The sequence below is a fragment of the Numenius arquata genome, unplaced genomic scaffold (assembly GCF_964106895.1).
Source record: "Numenius arquata unplaced genomic scaffold, bNumArq3.hap1.1 HAP1_SCAFFOLD_55, whole genome shotgun sequence".
In the NCBI taxonomy this organism is placed as follows: domain Eukaryota; kingdom Metazoa; phylum Chordata; class Aves; order Charadriiformes; family Scolopacidae; genus Numenius; species Numenius arquata.
In genome coordinates, this window is record NW_027415134.1 from 468,456 (window position 1) to 474,455 (window position 6,000).

Genomic DNA, 6,000 nt, shown 5'->3' on the forward strand with positions numbered 1-6,000 from the left:
GTTGGGAAAAAAAACCAAACCAAAACAAAAAACTATGCTGGATTAGTTTTTCACAGAGACAGTTTTAAAGAGTCAAAGTAGATTCAATGCATGAATTCTGACTGTCAAGTTACAAAGAGAGAGAAAAAAAGTTAACAAAATCTTTGTCAGTAAAGAAAAACTCCCCCAGCCTGTGGGATGTCCTCATTAGTTGGCCCTATAGGAACTGGGATCCTTGGGCTTCTTGGTCTTAAGTGGGAGCTCAAATCCTGAACTGGAAGGACAACATTGGCTGCAGGTACACACCGTTTTCTTCACACGACTGTGAGCACGGACCCAGTTGATGAAGTTTCTCACACAGGTCACGGAGGAGGGCAGGATGTCGGGGAGAGGGGCACACGCTTCAGTTTCCCAAATCCCATGAGTTTTCCCAAACCATCCTTCTCTGTCATTGTTGAGACGGACAAATGACACGGACAGCACTCTTCTGAAGTTCAAGCAGTAACAGACTAACTTTTATTGCCACACGTACTTTCTCATATACTCTTTCTTAACACGTGTTCTTTTACTACTGATTACATATTGTCATAACAATATGTCATTGGTTAACTTTTGCAAACATCAAAGCTACTCCTTATCTTGTCAGTCTCCAGCTGGTTCCTTGAAGTTGTTTACTTCTCAGGATGTTTTCTACTCCCTTCTTTCTCAAGGATATACTTCAATATCTGCAAGGTCAATTCCTGACTCCATACCCTCAATCAAGGGGTCCACACCCCCCGTAGTCTCCCACACTTCTCTTGACCTCTGGCATCCTATTTCTTGAGATGCAAAGCTGGCGGGTCTTCTGTTGATAAAGCATCAGTGATCCTTCCAGTGATTCTGTGATTTCCTTTAGAGTGGCAAAAAATAATAATAATGATGAAAAGAAATGTTAAAGTAACAGTCTACTCCCACAATAGCAAATCTGGACAATGGCAATTAAATTAGTATTTGCCATATAAGGTATGATATCCCATCCTGAAGTACATATTGAAAGTGGTTCAGATGAAGGGTGGTCTTGCAAAAGTCACCCCTTGTGTCCCCGTGTGGCACAGACGCTGCTGGTTTCCCTCTCCAGAGAGTGGCAGAGGCCGGATCACCTTCTCAGAAGAGGCTCCTTGCCAGGGAGCCACGGCCATGGGGGGACCTCACCTGGTTCTTACTGGCACTTCACTCAACTGCTATTTGGATACATTTGGTGCTTTTCTGGGATGACTATTCCCGCACAGAGGATCCTAAAAAGACGACTGTTTCTTAAGAGATGGTGAAAAAGGCCCTGTTTGGCCAAGAAAGCCCACCATGTGCTCTGGAGGAAGCGAGGAAGATTATAAAAAGCACTAGGAAAGTCCAAAATGCTCTTCCAAAGGGCGAGTGGCCCTGAGCAGTGGTGATTGGCCACGTGTAAGTCTGTTAGAGAGGGTCAAGCAATGTCAGTGAGAAGCAAGGGGATGGCTGATGGCTTTAGCCAATCCTTACAGCCATGTCTGAAGCCAGCCGTGGGAAGCAGTGGATGTTTGTGGGTAGAGGCTGAGGAAGAGGCTTGTCCTGAGACAATGGCAGGAAGGAAGACCCTTCCTCTGCAAACCAGGGGTGATACAGACATTCATCTCTTGTGTGCCTGCCTCAGCCTGGCGGATGGGGAATGCCCACTGCTGGGGGTGGCTGTTCTTAGGAATGCCCCATGGGCTGACAACTTGCTCCTTTCCCCTCCTTCACTGCCCACACTTGGATGGACTTCAGGAAACATCCATGAGCCTGGAGGATGCACAAACCTCCTGGGCTGAGGTCTCAGCACTGCAGGGGCAGAGGAAGGGTTTGTGAGACACATGGGCGTGCAGGGAGAGAGCAGTGTGGGGGGAGCAGTGAGTGTGCTAAAGGCAGGAAGAAGAAATGAAATATTGGGGGTTGGCTGTTCAGTGCTGGGATGTGGAGCTACAGAGAGGATTCTGGCATGGATTCTCCAGGATTCTGGAGCTTGGAAATCTTGGGGATAAATGAGCAGTAGCAAGGCTTTGGAGGAAACCAGGTGAGATGTGGGGAACTCACTGGCATTGGCAAATCCTCAGACACCCACATTTTGGTGTTGGAAACAAGGAAGCAGGCACAGGCACAGGACAGCGTAGCTGTGGTGGGGATGGCCAAGGGCCTTGGTGGGGCGTTGACACCCCAACAGATCTGAGGCCCTTGTTCTCTTGCCTGTCGCTTCTGTCTCTTCCACTGAGACCCAGGAGAGAACACAAGGTCCTTCCAGCTCCAGTGCCTCGTTGCCTCCTCAGCCACCCCCCATAAATCCTGGGAGGTGCCCTACTGCTGACCTGCACCTGGCAACACACACTCCCAATCACATTGCCCCCAGGAAGAGCCCTGAACATGCCAAGAGGGAAAGGAGCCCCATCTGTAGGGGATGTGGGTAAGGACGTGGCCTTCCTGCTTGGAAGAGCACATCAAGGGCTTCCACAGTGATCTCTACTTTTAAATTTTCCGTTGTACCAAGTGTCTCCAACTTCCTGCTTCACCAGCCCCCAGGGACAGGACCCTTGTCTGCTCATTCCCTCCATGGTTTCTTCAGTGATGGACTTCAGCAGGGCCTGCAAACACTCTCAGAAACCTGGAGGTTTGCTGCTGGCTCTTAGTCCTCTAGAGACTTGGTCAGCCTTTAGAGATCTGCAGTTCAGAAACTCGGCACCAGAGGGTTCATTAACATGCAAAACGCCCTGAGGAACCAAGCCAGGCCATAATTTTCCCTTCTTCTTCAATTCTTCTGTGGTTAATTAGAGAGCTTTTGGGAGTGGAGTCAAAGCGAAAAGATGTCAAGGCGAAGAGGCCAAGTGCATGAAATGCTTGATTTCTACTTGCCAATTCTGCATTAACGCCAAGGAATTTGGGTTACAGGAATGTCTCCAAGTAGAGTCTGCACCATCCAGACCCATGTGGATGGGCTGGCAGAGCCACCCCCAGCAGGGGGATCCCCATCGCCCACGCTGAGGCAGTCAGGATGCAAATATCTGCAGTGCCCACTTGTCACAGGCCTCCAGGCAGAGGGTGACTCATTCCCATGACCCTCGAAGCCTGGATCAGCTCGTTGTGCTTTTGCTGTCCTTCCCTTCATCTGTCAAGCCCATGGGAGCTTTGGCTTTGACATCGTCCCTACGTCCTGGGACAAGGTTTCTCAATTCCTCCTCTGCAGCTTCCCTGCTTCCACCTCCTTTGTGCTGCCTCTTTGTCCTGGAGATCAGTCAGTTCCAACAAGCAGCCTCCTGAGACGGTGGCTTCTTTTCAAGGGGAGTTGGAGAGATCATTTTTGTGCCTGGAGGAGGCTGTCCTGTAAGGCCTATCAGATTTTCCATCATCCTTCAGCCTTCAGAGCTGCTTCCCATGGCACCACTCGCATCAGGCTCCCAAGTACATCAAAGTCTTCTTCTCTGGAGTCCACCCGTTTTTGCTCTGCTGCTGGCCTTCCTCACTCCTCTTCGGCACCTGGGACCCCACTATTTCCTGGTGACAGCAGCCAAGGCTGACACTGATTTTCACCTCCCTGACCACTCTTTTTTTTTTTTTATGTTTTTTTGCCAGGACCAGGTCCAGGTGAGCATCACCCTTGTTTGCCCACCTGGCAGCTGTGTTAAGAAGTTGTCCCAAGGTCCTCCAGGCTGCTGGCACCCTGTGTCTTTGCCTGGCCAGTGAATGCCAGGGCAACTACTCTTCCCCATAGGAACCTGCTCATTGACTTGGAGACATCTTCAGGTTGCTGTTAGAAGACTTATTCTGCCTACTGTGCCCGATCAAGTGGAGTATAATGGCCAAGACATTTTCACCCTTACTGGCTTCTCCTCTCATCCTCACTCACACAAGCTCACTCAACCCTTGAGTAGCTGCCCTGAATTCTGTTAGGCAATGAGGGGCTGAACTTGGGACAAATGCCATTGTAGTCACTGGAGATTGAGTAAATTCGGCTGATGGAAAAGAGAGAGACCTTGCTCTCCCTACAGGACATGACTGCAGTCCATTCATATGAACACCTCTGTGAACTGCCATGAACATCAGGAGTAGGAAAGGTTCCTTTTATTTGGACATCAGCTGTCATTTCACTTGGCTAAAGGATTTCCCACCAGGCTCATGTACGATCCCCGAGATGTTTCCCCGTCTCTATCACCGTCCCCATTAGAGCTTGCAGTTTCCTGCGTGTACCTTGCACCACCTCTGGCAACTGGAATGTTCCCAGGCATTTGCATCTGAACATTTCACTCCCGCCCTCCATCTCCATTACTTAGCGTGGGAGTGGAGAAAAGAGGCTCCCATGCAGGTGCCTATTTTGTGCACAGCTCAACACCTGAGGAAAGAGGAATCCCATCTCCTGTGGGCTTCTAGCAGGCATGGGAGGGCGCTGAGTCTCCGTCAAATGCTAGGAATAGAAACGCAGGATGAGATGCCTCGATTCCCTCAGCTGAATCCCTTCCCTCAGCAGGGGTAAAGGAGATGCCTGTCTGTCCCCGTCTGGCTGTCCTGTCTAATGATGGGCCAAGGAAAGTTGATATTTAGAGGTAACTCTCCCTCTCAGCAGGGAAATGACACTTCTGGAAAGGAGTGTCTCGATCCAGCTGAGAGAGAGAACATCAGGGATTGCATCAGCAGGTTCCCCGGCAGCCCCAGGGACACCTCAAGGGATTTTAGAGGGGGGCAGAAAAGGTACTGCCTTGGGCTGTTGCTCTGCTGCTGAGCTGGGCCGGGCTCCTGGGATGGAGGGAGCTCCTGGCCGTGGGGCAGCGCGGCAGAGAGACAGCTCTGCCCAGGAGCAGCTCCTCTGCCAAGCGCAGCAGGGCTGAGGGCACTGCCTGCAGGCACCGAGGGGAGAGGAGGGAAGCAAGACAGAGGCTAAAGGCAGCCTGGGGTGGGAGGACAGATGAGAGCTCGCCTGGAGAGAAATCTTCACAGCCCTTGACAGGGTAAGTCTCTGGCTGCAGGGCAATGCAGCTGCGGTTCCTGGAAAGACCTCCTAAAGCTGGCACATCCCACAGCCCATGGGATCTGTCAGGAGGACTCTCAGTTTCCCCCGCGTAGAAAAAGGACGTGCTTTGGAGCACGGCTTCCCTGCTGCACCCTCAGCCGGCCAGGGCATGTCGGCTGCCTTCCCCTGGGGGAGGCTGCAGAGTGTGAAGCCGGGTGTGCAGCCAGGAGTACTCAGGGCTGTCCTTCAGAGCAGGGTCTCTGCACCGCAGGGGGCTGTGTGCCAGCGCAGGGACTTTGTCTCTTGCCAGGGTCAACACTCAGTCTGCCCAGGTTGTTCCCACAGCGGTGTGGGGAGAAGCTCTGGGGAGAAGCAGGAGAGGGTCCTTCTGCTGTCAAGACGGTGTTGAGTTGGTCAGGGCTGCTCACAGCTCCAGATCACCCCTACACGCTTCCAAGGGAACTATTTCCTCAGGTTGTGTTTCCAGTTTCTTATCCGGGGGGTGCGGGGAGAGAGGTGGAAAAAGGGATGAATGTGTAAGGATCTCTCAAGTTTGCAGAAGTCACTGTGATTCCTGAGCTGCAACTTTGAGGCATCAGTTGGTCTAAAAGAAGCCTCCTAAGGGGCCTTCAGCCGCTCCTCTGCCCATGGAGAGCACCAGCATCACCTCTGCTGGACCATCAGGGTTGCTCTGACCTGCCCTTTTGCACCTGCGAACAGGAACATGAACCCAGCCCCTGCCCTGCAAACAGGCAGGTGTCTGTAGGGCCAAGGTGAGTGCACAGAGGTTGGGATGGGCTCTGTGAGTGCTGACAGGGAAAAGACACGGCACAGGGAGACACTTCCCAGGAGGAAAATCTCCTGGCAGCAGGGATATGACCAGGGAACGAGAGGAAACTTAAACCAGAAATGTTGTGGGAGGGAGAATTCCGCAAACGCCGTACGATCCCCTCCAATGCAGACCCCTTCCCCTGAGCAAGCCCCCCCGTGCCTCCTCTCCCACCAAAGCCTCTGCCCTCAGGGCTGTGGGGTCCAAG